The sequence below is a fragment of the Dendrobates tinctorius genome, unplaced genomic scaffold (genome assembly GCF_039654945.1).
Source record: "Dendrobates tinctorius isolate UK_male_01 unplaced genomic scaffold, ASM3965494v1 ptg000022l, whole genome shotgun sequence".
Taxonomy (NCBI): Eukaryota; Metazoa; Chordata; class Amphibia; order Anura; family Dendrobatidae; genus Dendrobates; species Dendrobates tinctorius.
Window position 1 is genome coordinate 41,083,513 of NW_027361690.1, and position 16,808 is coordinate 41,100,320.

General features: G+C 45.5%; 1 protein-coding gene across 2 annotated transcripts in view; it reads left to right on the forward strand.

Annotated features, from left to right (window-relative positions):
- The window catches only part of FES (FES proto-oncogene, tyrosine kinase), a 222,580-nt gene that overhangs the window by 150,582 nt on the left and 55,190 nt on the right, over positions 1-16,808 (forward strand). The gene's annotated exons all lie outside the window — the stretch shown is intronic.

A 16,808-nucleotide genomic window follows, 5' to 3' on the forward strand; every position in this document is an offset into this window, starting at 1 on the left:
TTTACCCAAATAAACGCAAGTCATAATGAAGAAATTTTATAAGTATCATGAAGTACAATATGTCATGAAAAAATAAACTTAGAATTTGTGCGATCCGTTGAAGCGTTCCTGAGTTATTACCACATAAAGTGACAGTGGTCAGAATGGTAAAATTTGGCCCGATTATTAAGGTCAAAACTGGCTCGGTCACGTTATTTTCATTGTGGTTTTGTGCAGAAAATTATTTTGTTAACCTTTTTGCCATTTATGTCCATGATTGGATTTCGAATATACAAACACATGCTTAGGCCAGTTTCACATTAGCGCATTTTCAGCGCGCGCACGGCCGGGGGTAGCTCCGCCCCCGATCCGGCTCTCTGCCCGGCGTGCCCGCCCCTTGCTTGTAGCGCCGCCTACTAGCGGACAGCGGCGCCTGCGATCGGCGCACCCTATCTTTAGCATAGGGTGCGCAGATCGTGCGCAGGCCGTGCGCTAGTTGCGCTTTGAACTGTGCTGCGCACTTTTGACGGTGCGCCGTGCGCGCCAAAATCCGAAAAGTTTGATTTTGGCGCGCACGGCGCACCGTGAAAAGTGCGCAGCACAGGTCAAAGCGCAACTAGCGCACGGCCTGCGCACGATCTGCGCACCCTATGCTAAAGATAGGGTGCGCCGATCGCAGGCGCCGCTGTCCGCTAGTAGGCGGCGCTACAAGCAAGGGGCGGGCACGCCGGGCAGAGAGCCGGCTCGGGGGCGGAGCTACCCCCGGCCGTGCGCGCGCTGAAAATGCGCTAATGTGAAACCGGCCTTAGATCACCATGAGAGAATTTAAAGTGGATTTCAAGACATTTCTGAATAAATTTAATAAATGTTCCTGTAGTTGAAGATCAGTTTTGTTCAACTGAATAGAGTTGTTCTGGCGGCAAGCATATGATTTTATGCAAGTTTCATTCACATAAATGGGAGAGGCACAGAAATATCTTCACACAACCTGCTGCATTTCAAGTAACCTATGGTATATGCACACATCTTTTTCAGGTGAAGATAACCTCTCCTTTTCTGCGGTGTTATGCTAACCTGAAGCATATTTTTTTAGTGTGCTTTGCTCGTTTTCTGAGTACTTTTTCAACATTTTGTCTGAAAGCGATTTTTAAAGTATTTTCCAAGTGTTTTGGGGGCATCTTTTGTACACACAGACTTTCCAGACTTTTTATTCAAGTCCTTGTAGTATGGATCATCTTTCAAGTTGAAGGCAGCCTGAAGAATGATCGAGTCACTTCTTTTCCACTTGTCATCTTTGGAAACCTGAAGTGGTTAAAATACACCTTAAAGCCTGAACATATAAAAAGCAAATTGTTTTATATAGACAGACCCGCCAGACAACGATGTTGTGTGAAAATACCCTAAGGTCTCAACACTTGTTTGTTTTTTTCTTTGTGCTCTGTCTGTTCTGGCTTCATCCAAGATTTACATGTATTTTTTATAAGCTTTGCGACTTTAGTTTTTTCTATACACAAATGTGTCTTCATGCATGTTTTTCTATAAAGAAGCCTATTAGGGAAACAAGAGAAAAAAGGACTACACCTAGAGCATGCTGCTTTTGGAAAGACAAAGACCAAAAAATATACCAGAACTACACCAGAAGTGTGAGAAAACGGCACGCAAACTATTCGTGGTTCATTTCATATTTTCCACTTGCCTTACAGACAATATGTGGCTACAAATTTTTATGCGACAAAAAAAAAGACTGAAACTGCAAAACTCAGCTAGAAGTGAATTCACAAGTGGCAGATGATGAGCAACATGTGAAATTACCCTAGAGATGAATTCACAAGTGGCAGATGATGAGTAACGTGTGAAATTACCCTAGAGATGAATTCACAAGTGGCAGATGATGAGCAACGTGTGAAATTACCCTAGAGATGAATTCACAAGTGGCAGATGATGAGCAACGTGTGAAATTGCCCTAGAGATGAATTCACAAGTGGCAGATGATGAGCAACGTGTGAAATTACCCTAGCGATGAATTCACAAGTGGCAGATGATGAGCAACATGTGAAATTACCCTAGAGATGATTTCACAAGTGGCAGATGATGAGCAACGTGTGAATTTACCCTAGAGATTAATTCACAAGTGGCAGATGATGAGTAATGTGTGAAATTACCCTAGAGATGAATTCACAAGTAGCAGATGATGAGCAATATGTGAAATTACCCTAGAGATGAATTCACAAGTGGCAGATGATGAGCAACGTGTGAAATTACCCTGGAGATGAATTCACAAGTGGCAGATTTGTTACAGAAATTTCTGTGATTCAATTACATTCATCCACATGGGTTTGTTTTGGTGGTTACAACATGGAGTTTTGCAAGCTCCGTCCAGATGATTGAGAAAATCGCAAACGTTTCTGTGACAAATCTAACGCATGTGGAGTAACCGTGACAATGACTGTGACTCAACTGATCACATGATTATGCTAACTGATTACTATAATATAGTTGCAATTCACCTTAGCTGTGATTTCTATATTAATGTTTACACTTAGTGCAAGAGTGTACAATGTCTGGATCAGAGCAGAATTGTAACAAGTCACATTATTCCCTCAACTAACTCTTTCCTATCCCTACGTGATATATTTCAGATAATTGAGGCCCCAAATTTTGTGACCCCTATCAATTATTAGAACATTCCCCACAGTACTCATCACTGCAGTGGCAAGAAATTTAGATAACGTTTTAAAAGGTTGTTCCCATCTTCATAGATAAAAGGAAAAAAAATAGGCAGCACTCAAATTAAATGTGAGAAAAGTGGATATTTTACTGATCCTCAGATGGCATCTGAGGATCAGTAAAGTATCCACTTTTTTCACATTTAATTTGAGTGCTGCCTATTTTTTCCTTTTGTCATTTTGGCTGTTTGGACACTGCTGAATAGGTTTTGCACCTGCTGTATTATTTTGGTAGTGCTGCCCTTTTTTCTTGATTCATCTTCATAGATAGATATTGTCGAATAGTAAAATATACTGCTTATTGAAATGTGCAGCCATTCTTAAGATAGTAACACTTTTTTCTGCTGCTGCTAGCCAGTTGCCAATGAGACCGTCCATTATGAAACCGACTACCACTGCTGTCTAGCTTGTAAGCAGTGGACTGAAGCTGGCCAGGAAGTAACTGTCATGGTTAGGACATGGTTAATGTCCTGTTCTCACAGGGTTAACTGTTGCCGGCCTCTCTTTGGATCTGGGTGGGGTATTTATACTCACTCCAGACTAGGATTCCCTGTCAGCTATACTGTTAATCTGGCTGTGTGTCTGACCCCCCTGGTGTGCGTGGATACTGCATTGCTTGTTTGATTCCCATGTATGACCCGGTCTGTCCCCTCACTCAGTTCTCTGTCTCTCGTTTTGGTATTATTGTCTTCTCTGGTTCTGACCTCCTGGCTTGGCTATTGTTACTCCGTTACAGTTAGTCCCTATTTTACCGTCCATTGCCCGTTCTGGTTTTCTGATCTATTGCTACGTCCTGACTATTCGTTCTGTCTAACCCTTTGGTACTGTCCTGCTATCTCGCGCTTTGACCCGGCTTGATCTGTTTTACGTCTCTGTCTATGCCCCTTGGTAACTTCTCCCGTAGTTACTTTTCTAGGAGTTTCCCTGTAGCTCCTAGCTCTGTGGAGCTTAGGTCACACCCCCAGCAGTCACGTGCTTCAGGTCCTGATAGTCTGAAGCATGCATCGTCACCGCTGCTGCCCTGCTCCACAGGTATCTTTGAGCACTGTTTTTGTACTCAGGACACACGCACTGGCTCAGTGAGCAAGTGCAGTGCGGTGTTCCTGACATTATAGCTGACCATTTCAGTTTTTTTCCTCTGAAGGAAAAAAAAATAAATAAAAGTGTGTTATCTTCATGGATCCCATACAAGCTTTGGCTGATCAGGTCAAGCACCTGACCCAAATGTTCCACAAACTTAATGTGGAACAGCGCACGATGGCCCATACCCAGCAACAGTTGGTGGATACTGTGCAGGGGGCTGTTGCTGCAGAGGCTCCTAGTGCTGGGGATAGAGATGTGTCATTGGCATCCCCCAAATCTCCGGTCAGATTTAGAGACCCTTTCTCAGGGAATAAAAGGGAGTTCAGGTCGTTCAGAGAAGGATGCAAGCTTTTTTTTTTTTTCTCTGAGGCCCCGCTCCTCCGGGGATGAGTTCCAGAGGGTGGGGGTTGTCATTTCCCTACTACGGGGGGCTCCACAGGCATGGGCTTTCTCTCTCTTCCTCTGCTCCTGAACGTATTTCTGTGAATTTGTTCTTTGAGGCTCTGGGGCTCATTTATGATGAGCCTGATAGAGTGCGTCTGGCAGAGGATATGGTAATGAGTGTGACACAGGGGCGGAACTCTGCTGAATGGTTCTGCTCAGAGTTTAGACGTTGGACCGCCGAAGTATCCTGGAACGACGCCGCCCTGAGGGGGTTGTTCCGCAGGGGCCTGTCTGACCATCTGCAGGATGCTCTGGCATTACATCCTCCTGATACCCTGGAGGATGCCATGATGCAGGCGGTCCGTATGGACTGGAGACTTCGTGCTAGAGGAATGATGCAACAAGAGTCTCCCTTGTACCCCAAATTGTGTGACACTGCACCTGTATCTGAGCCCATGGAGATTGGGTCAGTCTCTGTTAAGGAGAAAGAGAGAAGGCACCGTAGAGACAACCTACTATGCTTTTACTGTGGAGCCTCTGGACATTGGAAAAGGAATTGCCCCTCCTGCCCTTCTTCAGAGAAACCATCAGAGAAATGACTGAGTCTGGGCAACAATCGAGGAGGTTGTCCAGACTCCCAGGTACATTTTTTCTCATGTACAAAGATGGTGCTGCAGGTTGAATTGGAACTTGCTGGCGGTCCTGTTATGACCACCGCCTTGGTTGACTGTGGTTCCTCCATTAATCTGATTGATGTCCAAGTTGTGGCTCTTAATAAGATAGGGGCAGTCAGGTTAAAAGACCCTGTTAAAATTGTGGCTATGGATTCATCCCCTCTTACCCGGGATGGAATTTGCTTTATGTCTGAAGTTTTTTCTATGAAAATGGGTTCCACTCATGTGGAAAAGTTAAGTTGTTTCGTTATGAATAATCTGCCTGCAGGACTGGTAATGGGGATGCCCTGGTTGCAACGCCACAATCCTATCATTGATTGGGTGAAGGGGGAGATCATCCGATGGGGATGTAATGATAATGGTCTGTGTTGTAACCCGGTTCCTTTTGTCAATCCAATAAGATCTGTATCCGTGTCGTCTGGAGGGTATTCCGGAGTACCTGAGAGACTTTGAAGACGTGTTTTCCGAAAGCAAGGCTGACGCGCTCCTACCACATAGACCATTTGATTGTGCTATCGATTTAGTACCTGGAGCCAAATTACCCAAGGCTCGTTTGTTTAATTTGTCCGGGCCTGAGCGCTAAGCTATGAAAGAGTACATCAAAGAGAGCCTTCGCAAGGGGCATATTCGGCCCTCGGTCTCACCCGTGGCAGCGGGGTTTTTCTTTGTAAAGAGAAAAGATGGTGGGTTGCGACCGTGCCTCGACTTTCGGAAACTGAACAAAATTACTGTTAAGAACACGTACCCTCTCCCGTTGATTCCTGATCTATGTAACCAACTCGCGGGGGCCAAATGGTTTTCTAAGCTCGATCTACGGGGAGCTTATAACCTTATAAGGATCCAGGAGGGGGACGAATGGAAAACAGCGTTCCTGACAACTGAGGGGCTGTTTGAAAACCTGGTTATGCCCTTCGGCCTCACTAACGCTCCTGCTGTTTTTCAGAACTTCATTAATGTTATTTTTTCTGACTTGATTGGGCGTTATGTAGTCCTCTACTTGGATGACATCTTGATATGCTCTGAGGACAGTCAGTCACGCTTACACCATTTACGTACGGTTCTTATGAGACTCCGGGAGAACCATTTGTATGCTAAGCTAGAGAAGTGCTCATTTTTTATGCAAGAACTGTCTTTTCTGGGTGTAATTGTATCCAGGGAGGGATTCCGCATGGATCCAGGGAAGGTTCAGGCCATTACCGATTGGGTGCAGCCTCATGACCTGAAGGGGTTGCAGCAATTTCTGGGCTTCGCTAATTATTATAGGAAGTTCATTAAAGGGTTCTCGCAGGTGGTGAAACCCTTGACGGACCTCACTCTTAAAGGGGCAGATGTAAAAAATTGGTCCGTGGCTGCAAAAAATTCCTTCCTTACATTAAAGAAGTGTTTTACCACAGCCCCTGTGTTGGTACAACCCGATTCATCAAGACCTTTTGTCGTCGAGCTCGATGCTTCGGAGGTGGGGGTGGGGCAGTATTGTCACAGGGCCCCATTACCCTGACTAACCTCAAACCCTGTGCCTTTTTCTCTAAGACGTTTTCTTCGGCTGAGAGAAACTATGATGTCGGTAACAGGGAATTGTTAGCGGTTAAATTGGCCTTCGAAGAATGGAGGCATTTTTTGGAGGGGGCCGCTCATCCCATTACGGTCATCACTGATCATAAAAACCTGGCCTATATCGAGTCTGCTAAGAGATTGACCCCCAGACAGGCTCAGTGGGCACTTTTTTTTTCTCGATTTCATTTTACCATCACGTTTCGACCAGGGTCTAAAAATGTAAAGGCAAATGCCTTTTCCCGAAGTTTTGATTCTGTGTCCCCTCCAGAACCTCCTTCCTCCATTCTTCAACCGGGAGTGGTTGTAGCCGAAATCTCTTCTGAGTTACAGAGAGAGATTCTGGAAGCACAAGCTCCCAGGAATAAACCCCCAGGTAAATTGTTTGTACCCGAACAATTCCCGTCTCACACTCCTTCAAGAATTTCATGATTCTGTGTTACGTGCACACCCTGGTATTGCAGCTACCCGGGGGCAGTAGCTAGGGGTTTTTGTTGGCCCTGTATGGGTACTGATATGAAAAGGTTTGTAAATACTTGTGGGGTGTGCGTGCGCTCTAAAAGCTCTCAGGTCCGGCTGGGGAATTGGTGCCTTTGCCAATTCCGGATAAACCATGGACAGACCTGTCCATGGACTTTATCACTAATCTTCTATCTTCCAAGGGCAACTCAGTGGTATGGGTAGTGGTTGATAGATTTTCTAAGCAGGCCCACTTTGTGCCATTACCTGCGTTACCATCTGCTGAAACCTTGGCCCTCTTGTTTATACAGCACATTGTTCGATTGCATGGAGTGTCCGTGAATGTGGTGTCGGACAGGGGTGTGCAATTTGTGGCCAGGTTTTGGAGAGCGTTTTGTATGAAGTTGGGGGGTCATGTTGTCATTCTCCTCTGCCTATCACCTGGAAACCAATGGACAGACTGAACGCACCAACCAGTCGTTGGAGCAGATTCTGAGATGCCTGGTCTCCTCCAGACAGGAAGACTGGTGTGAGGTATTGCCCATGGCAGAATTTGCATTCAACTGTCGTATTAATCAGTCTATGGGAATGTCTCCCTTTCAGGTCAATTATGGGTTTGTTCCGCAGTTTGGGGAATTTTCCTGGATTTGGATTGCCCTGGTGCCGAGGGGATGGTACAACAGTTAAAAACCCTCTGGAGGGAGGTGCAGGGGAACATCTCCAAAGCCCAGAAGAAGTATAAACATTTTGCGGACAGGAGGAGGGGGTTGGGTCCTGCGTTAACAGTGGGGGAAAAAGTCTGGTTGTCCACCCGTAACATCAAACTTAAAATACCCTCTATGAAGTTGGGCCCAAAATTTATTGGCCCATACAAGATTGTAGAGGTGATCAACCCGGTGGCATACAGGTTACAGTTGCCCACCGCCTTCAAAATATCTAACGTCTTCCACAGGTCCCTATTAAAACCTGCAGGGACAGTTAGAGAAGATCCCTCATCTGTGGTTCCACCAGTGTTGGTAGAGGGTCAACTGGAGTACGAGGTAGGGCGCATCATTGATTCAAGGTGGGTGCGCCGGAGACTTCAGTACCTTATCCATTGGAAGGGATATTCCGTTGAGGATTGATCATGGGTTCCGGCCAGTTCGGTGCACGCTGATCGACTGGTGCGGGCTTTTCATGCCAGATACCCTGAGAAACCTGGGGGTCCAGTGGCCCCCCATTAAGAGGGGGGTACTGTCATGGTTAGGACATGGTTAATGTCCTGTTCTCACAGGGTTAACTTTTGCCGGCCTCTCTTTGGATCTGGGTGGGTTATTTATACTCACTCCAGACTAGGATTCCCTGTCAGCTATACTGTTATTCTGGCTGTGTGTCTGACCCGCCTGGTGTGCGGGGATACTGCATTGCTTGTTTGATTCCCGTGTATGACCTGGTCTGTCCCCTCAGTCTCTGTCTCTCATTTTGGTATTATTGTCTTCTCTGGTTCTGACCTCCTGGCTTGGCTATTGTTACTACGTTAGTTTGTCCCTATTGTACCGTCCATAGCCCGTTCTGGTTTTTTGATCTATTGCTATGTCCTGACTATTCGCTCTGTCTAACCCTTTGCTACTGTCCTGCTATCTCACGCTTTGACCCGGCTTGATCTGTTTTACGTCTCTGTCTATGCCCCTTGGTAACTTGTCCCCTAGTTACTTTTCTAGGAGTTTCCCTGCAGCTCCTAGCTCTGTGGAGCTTAGGTCACGCCGCCAGCAGTCACGTGCTTCAGGTCCTGATAGTCTGAAGCATGCATCGTCACCGCTGCTGCCCTGCTCCACAGGTATCTTTGAGCACTGTTTTTGTACTCAGGACATGAGCACTGGCTCAGTGAGCAAGTGCAGTGCGGTGTTCCTGACAGTAACAGCACTCTCCAGCGATCCAGCTTCCAAACAGTGCTTGCAAGCTCTGTGCATGTTCTGCTGTCTAGTAGCAGCGTTTGGTCCCCAAGACAACGAGCTGTAAGCAAAAGTGTTAAAGAAGCACTCTCACTATCATTTGTATTGTTTAAATGTGTGTGTATTTACATGTAATGTAATGTAGTGTGAATGTATTAATATACTAACCTACTGCCACTCTCTAGTGCCGGTCTTCTGCTCTTCTCAGTGACGTCACCTCAATTGCGATCTGCCAACTTAATCTACATTCACTCATCCAATGAAAGCCTATAAAACCTCCTTCTCGTGCTTCTAAGGCTTATATAACAAAAAACACTTCCAGGTCACGCAGAGCGCAGTGGTCACCTAGAGGAGTCTGCAGAGCGGTGACATCATTCAGAAGAGCAGAAGACCAGCGTTACACACCGGATGAAGGGGTCAGTTGAGTATATTAATAAACTCACAGTACATTACAAGAATATCTATACTCATTTAATCAATAAAAATGTTAGTAGGAATTCTTCTTTAACATCTCAAGAATGGCTGGATATTTTAATAAGCAGCAAATTGCAAAAAATTTTTACATTTAAAAGCACTTTCCAACAACACCCATTTATGAAGATGGGAATATCCCTTTGATGTCTACAGCGAAAATGGAAACACTCAAATATTGTGCTCAGTTGTCCCTGTCAAGACTTTACATGGATTGGCTTTTGATGTTCTGTTATACCAGAGGATTTTTTTTTAAATTTGCTAAATCCTTCAAGGAATTGTCATTTATGTGATTTCCTAAAGTACTTGTCACATGAAAACAGGCCCCATCAATGTTATACCACAATTTTTATTATACTATTACTTATTATACTTTTGTTATACTACTTTTTTTTGCGTTGGACACAGGGGCAGATACATGGCTGGACCGATCATTCTCAGGAGGTTTTAGGCTATGTGCACACGTAGATTTTGGTCCTGCTGATTTTTCCATGCGAATTTGTAAAAATCCGCAGGTAAGATCTCAGGTCAAAATACCTGCGGTTTACCTGCGGATTAGACATAACAAATTTAAAGGCAAAAGAAGACATACATTTCAAGTAGGGATCACCATGGAAAATATATAATTTTTATTTCAGAGGCAATACAAAACACCAAGAAGCAAAAGAATATAAAACCATTTACCTGCGGATTAGCCTGCAGTTTAGCCCTGCAGTTTCACCCCTCTACAATGGAGAAGGTGTGAAACCGCAGTGGAATCTGCAGAAAGAATTGGCATGCTGCAGATTTGAACCCGCAGAAAATCCACGCGAAAAAATCTGCAGCATGTGCACAGCGTTTTTGGTTTTACCATTGCAAACAATGGTACTGTGCAACGCAGCAGGAACTGCTGCGGACCCGCAGGGCCAGAAATGCTGTGGATCCGCAGCAGAATCCGCACCGTGTGCACATAGCCTCTACACTCCTCACAGCCACCCAAATGCTCCCTTTCCGAGACAGCATGCCCAAAATCCAAATCCTATCTGTTTTATAGTTGAACTGAAAAAAATTAAATATATAGGATTGTAAAGCACCATGGAAAACAAGCGGAATCATAAAGTATTAAACAAATTGGAATTGGGATTAAAATCTGTTGGACTCACTAGGAAAGCTGTTCGTAGGAAGCTCCAGAGGTTACATCTTTATTATTAGTGTAGATTCACCATTGATTTTCCTAAACTATATATTTTTAATTAAGAATTCAATTGTTTCTCACTCTTTAATGGATGTTTTAAAAAGACACTTTAGGCTATGTGCACACGTAGTGAAAGGTCCTGCGGATTTGGAAAAATCCGCAGGTAAATCCGCAGGTTAAAAGACTTGCCGTTTACCTGCGGATTCACACCTCTACAATGGAGGTGTGAAACCGCTGCGGATTCCGCACAAAGAATTGACATGCTGCGGATTTGAACCCGCAGCAAATCCGCGCGGAAAAATCCGCAGCATGTGCACAGCGTTTTTCATTTTACCATTGAAAACAATGGTACTGTACAACGCAGCTAAATCTGCTGCGGGTCCGCAAAGCCAAAAACGCTGCGGATCCGCAGCAGAATCCGCAACGTGTGCACATACAGTAGCATTAGGGTATGTGCACACGGTGCGGATTCTTCTGCAGTTCTGCAGCAGATTTGTCCCTACAGAACTGCAGCAGAACTGCAAGTGATATACAGTACCATTTAGGGTTATGTAAAACAAAAAACGCTGTGCACATGCTACGGATTTTTCCACGCAGATTTGGTGGGGATTTAAAACTGCAGCATGTCACTTCTTTTGTGCAGTTCTGCAGCAGTTTTAAACCTGTTCCATTATAGAGATCCGCAGGTGTAAAACTGCAGGGGAAATACGCACAAAAACTGCAGTAAATCTGCACTAAATCCGCACTAACTCTATGTGCACGCGATGCGTATTCTGCTGTGGAATTTTCTGTGCAGATTTTATTAAATCCGCAGGTCAAATGACCTGCATTTTTTGTGCGGTTTTACTGCATGTTTTGTGCGGTTTTCCCCTGCGGTTTTCCACCTGTGGATTTCTAGAATGGAGCAGGTGGAAAACTGCAGCAAAACCGCACAAAAAAAGTGACATGCTGCATTTTTCATTCCGCAGCAAATCTGCGTGGAAAAATCCGCAGCATGTGCACTGCGGATTTTGTTTTCCATAGCCTTTAGGGTGTGTGCACACGCTGCGGAATGCTCTGCGGATTTAGTAAAATCCGCAGGTAAATCTGCAGGTCAGAAGACTTGCGGTTTGTCTGCAGATTACCCTGCAGTTTTGCCCTGCGGTTTATCATCTCTACAATGGAGGAGATGGCAAACCGCAGCGGAATCCGCAGAAAGAATTGACATGTCATTTCTTTCTGCGGATTGAAAACCGCAGCAAAACCGTGCAGAAAAATACGCACTGTCTGCACTGCAGTTTTTATTTTCCATAGGTTATAATGCTACTGTACACCGCAGCAGAAACTGCTGCGGTTCCGCAGGGCCAAAACCGCTGCGGATCCGCAGCAGAATCCGCAGCGTATGCACACACCCTTAATGCTACTGTACATCACATACAGTTCTGCTGCAAATCCGCAGGGTCAAATCCGCTGCAGATCCGCAGCAGAATACGCACCGTGTGCACATAGCCTACGGGTGTGTGCACACGTTGCGGATTCTGCTGCAGAATTTTCTGGGTGGATTTTGCAGTGGATTATCTGCAGATTAGCCTGCGGTTTTCCCCTGCGGTTTGACACCTGTACAGTGGAGCAGGTGTAAAACCGCTGCGGATTCCGCACAAAGAAGTGACATGCTGCGGATTTAAAACCGCAGCAAATCCGCGCGGAAAAATCTGCAGCATGTACACTGCGATTTTCCATTGACAATAAAGGTACTGTACTGTGGATCCGCAGCGCCAAATCCGCTGTGATTTGCAGCAGAATCCGCAACGTGTGCACACACCCTCAATCTGCACTAAATCTGTAGGTAAAACGCAGGTCATTTTACCTGTGGATTTAGCAAAATCTGTGCTGAAAATTCCACAGCAGAATCTGCAACGTGTGCACACACCCTAAAGTATTAATTCTTCAGTTTTGTGCATTTCTGTGCACGCTGCCCACATAATAATCAGGCTTCCTTGGCAGACACTACTTGGTGCATGTAGTTTCCAGTTGCTTTGATGTTGATATTCTGTAATGGTTACATAAAATGCCTGACAGTGACTTCGTAGCATAGGTCTTTCCCCGTGCCATCCAATACGTCATGCAGCTCATGCTTTTATCTGTCATTAAAGGGATTTTTAAGACTTCATGATACTCTTCAGGGCAATTTCCTCATTTTTCTATCTCCTGTTCTGCTATATATCCTTCCTGTAGGGTTTTTGATTAACAAACTCCAAAGCAGAAGTGGTAAAATATTTTTTTTATAACATCTTCCTCAATTTCCCATTGTTATTCTGTATTGTGTAGCCTTAATGCCCAGGAGAACATTGAGAATTTATTTGATAAGATTTTGGCCTATTAAAAAATGATTTGGTGAAGAAACTGCGGATGAACAGAGACACGTAAAACAAGATGAGCGGACAACAAAGATTTTTCTCTTGCGTAGTCTCGGAGAGTTGATGAATTCACACCTTCTAGCCCAGACAAATGTGTGAGCTGTAAATATATGAAACCGGAGAGCAACATTGCCCTCTAGTGGTTTTCTATGATATTCCTACTTTTGTTTTGCATACAAGAAATGAAAATCCAAGTAAAGATACCATCTTATATTTCTTTAAACTTCTACTTACTGAGTTCTAAGGTCAGTATATTGTAACTTCCATGGGTTTGAACAAATGCCCAAACTTTACCAGCCTGACTGCACTGTATCAACTGTACAATTTGTTGGAGGCGAGATAATAATTTATTATTATTATTATTATGCATTTATATAGCGCCATTTATTCCATGGCGCTTTACATGTGAAAAGGGGAAATATAGACAAGTATAGTAAACATGTGTGTGTCCCCTGTCTTACAAGTACATAAGGAGAGGGGACCCTGCCCGCGAGGGCTCACAGTCTGCAGGGATGGGTGAGGATACAGTAGGAGAGGGTAGAGCAGGTCGTGCTGTGGTTCAGTAGACCGAGGATCATTGCAGGCTATAGGCTTGTCAGAGCAGGTGAGTCTTCAGGTTCTTCTTGAAGGTTTCCGTTGATGGTGAGAGTCTGATGTGTTGCAGAAGGGAGTTCCATAGTATGGGGGAAGCACGGGAGAAGTCTTGTATGCGGTTGTGGGAAGAAGAGATAAGGGGGGAGTAGAGAAGGAGATCTTGAGATGATCGAAGGTTGCGTGCGGGTAGGTACCTAGAGACCATGTCACAGATGTATGGAGGAGACAGGTTGTGGATGGCTTTGTATGTCATGGTTAGGGTTTTGAATTGGAGCCTCTGGGTGATAGGAAGCCAGTGAAGGGCCTGGCATAGGGGGGAGGCTGGGGAATAGCGGTGAGACAGGTGGATTAGTCGGGCAGCAGAGTGTAGGATGGACTGGAGCTGAGCCAGAGTGCTAGAGGGGAGGCCAGAGAGTAGGAGGTTGCAGTAGTTGAGGCAGGAGATAAGAGCATGCACTAGTGTTTTTGTGGTTTCGTGGTTGAGGAATGAGCGGATCCGGGAAATTTTTTTGAGTTTGAGGTGGCAGGAGGAGGCGAGGGCTTGGATATGTGGTTTTAAAGAGAGCGCAGAGTCGAGGATCACCCCAAGGCAACGAGCGTACGGGACTGGGGAAAGAGAGCAGCCGTTGATATTGATGGATAGGTCAGGTGGAGGGGTTGAGTGAGATGAGGGAAAGATGATGAATTCTGTTTTGTCCATGTTCAGTTTGAGAAAGCGAGCAGAGAAGAAGGCTGAGATAGCAGACAGACATTGTGAGATCTCAGTCAGTCAGGAGGCGAGGTCAGGTCCAGATAGGTAGATCTGCATGTCATCGGCATAGAGGTGATACTGCAAACCGTGGGATTCTATGAGCTGTCCCAAGCCGAAGGTATAGATGGAGAATAGTAGGGGTCCTAGGACAGAGCCTTGGGGAACACCGACAGACAGGGGGCAAGGTGAGGAGGTGGTGTGTGAGAGGGAGACACTAAATGTTCGGTCTGTTAGGTATGATGAGATCCAGGATAGGGCCTGGTCTGTGATGCCAAGAGATGAGAGAGTCTGTAGCAGGAGGGAATGGTCTACGGTGTCGAAGGCAGAGGACAGGTCCAGGAGAAGGAGAACAGAGTAGTGTCGCTTGCTCTTGGCGGTTAGTCGTCGTTAGTGACTTTAGGTAGGGCAGTTTCAGTTGAGTGATGCGGTCGGAAGCCAGATTGTAACCGGTCAAAGAGGGAACAGGAGTAGAGGTGGGAGGACAGTTCAAGATATACATGCTGCTCCAGTAGTTTTGAGGCATAAGGGAGAAGAGATATTGGGCGATAGTTAGACACAGAGGATAGGTCAAGGGAGGACTTTTTGAGGATGGGTGTGATTGAGGCATGTTTGAAGGATGAGGGAAAGACACCATTTGTAAGTGAAAGGTTGAAGAGGTGTGTTAGAGATGGGATGAGGACTGTGGCCAAGTTAGGGATGAGGTGAGACGGGAGTGGGTCGAGGGCACAAGTGGTGAGGTGTGATCTTGACAGAAGGGTGGAGAGCTGATCTTCTGTCATGGTGGAGAAGCTGACTTTTGCAGAACAGGGCTGAGCTGCTAAGAGGGGCATTGGGGGCTGCGGGCCAAAGTTTTGTCTGATCGTGTCGATCTTCTGCTTAAAGAAGGAGGCAAAGTCTTCGGCAGAAATGAGAGGAGGGGGAGGAGGTGCTGTGGGACGGAGTAGAGAATTGAAAGTGTTGCAGAGCTGTTTAGGGTTGTGAGACAGGGAGGATATGAGAGATGTGAAGTAAGTTTGTTTTGCGGCAGAGAGCGTGGACTTAAAGTTGGCAAGGGACTGCTTGTATGCGTTGAAGTGCTCAGTAGAATGGGTTCTCTTCCATCTCCGCTCAGCGGCCCTGGAAACCCGTCTCAGTTTTTTGGTCAGGCTGGTCAGCCAGGGCTGCCTGTTGATTGTTCGCGTTTTGCTTTGCTTGAGGGGGACAGCCGAATCAAGCGTTGCTGTTATTGTGGTGTTATAAAAGGTGGCAGCAGCATCTGTGTCATGAAGGGAAGCCATGCCTGTAAGAGGGAGAAGGGATTCAGAGAGTGATTGTAAATTGAAGTGGTTGAGATTCCTGCGAGGGTGAGCAAGTTTATGGAGCGGGGGTTGCGCAGTAGGAGAGGAGAGGGAGGAGAATGTCAGTAGGTTGTGGTCAGACAGGGGGAGGGGTGAATTGAGATTAGTGAGGGAACAGAGACGGGTGAAGATAAGGTCCAGTGTGTGACCATCTTTGTGAGTGGCCGCAGAGGACCATTGAGTGAGGCCGAGGGAAGCCATGAGTGATAGAAGTTTAGAGGGGTGGAAGTGTCAATGGGGATGTTGAAGTCGCCCATGATGATGATGGGGATGTCAACAGAAAGGAAATGGAGTAGCCAGGTGGTGAAGTGGTCGAGAAAGGTGGAGATGGCTAGTTCTGGGGGGCGGTAGATGACAGCCAGTTGGAGGGGGAATAGATGCGGACGGAGTGCACCTCGAATGAGGGAAGAGTAGCGGAGGGTGGCAAAGGAATTGGGGTAAAGGAGCAGGTATCAGACAGGAGCAAGCCAACTCCTAATGATATGGGGTTGGTTTTCTGTGCTTGGTCTTAGTTCCAGCGAAGGGAAATCCTATTGATTCAGCATACCAAGACCTTTTTGGATAATTGTAGCTTCCACCTTTGTGAGGACAGGTTGAGTGAGGGCTTTTTGTGTTCCAGTATGGCGGTGTCCCAGTGCACAAAGCAAAGGCATAGCCTTTGACTCAACCCCATCGCATACCCTTGGGATGAAAAAGAGTGGAGATTGTGAGCCAGAACCTGTCGTTCAACATTAGTGTCTGTCCTCACATATGCTCTTCTGGATGAGTACAGTCACTTTTCCCAGAGACACCCTCCTAAACTTTGCAGAAAGACTTCCCAGAAGTCTGTTACAGCTTCAAAGAGCGGGACCACCTCCATATTAATGCCTATGGGCTTAGAATTAGAACTCCTAAAAGTTGCTAAAGATGAAATATATAGATGTCCCAATATTTTTATCAGGCTGAAACCTATCAATGGGTTTTTATTCTCTCACTCTTTTGCATGACTAAACAAAGAGATCTGTCATCCACCCACTACATGTTCCTCTTCTTGCAGCTATTACACTAAATAAATGTTATCTTTTGTGTGCAAAGTCTAAGCAAATTATTTTGTTCTTTTTTGTTCTTAAATTACTTCTCAGAAAAATTGTATATTTTAAGAGAAACTTCAATCGTCAGGAAGAGCAGCCACAGAAAACTAGACTTTGCCATGACTGATCTCTCCTAACACCCAGATTGCCACTGGTTCCTAAATTAGAGATTTTATCAGTAGATGTGCGTATATTAGGCAAATGATGTGATAATGTGATACCCCTAGA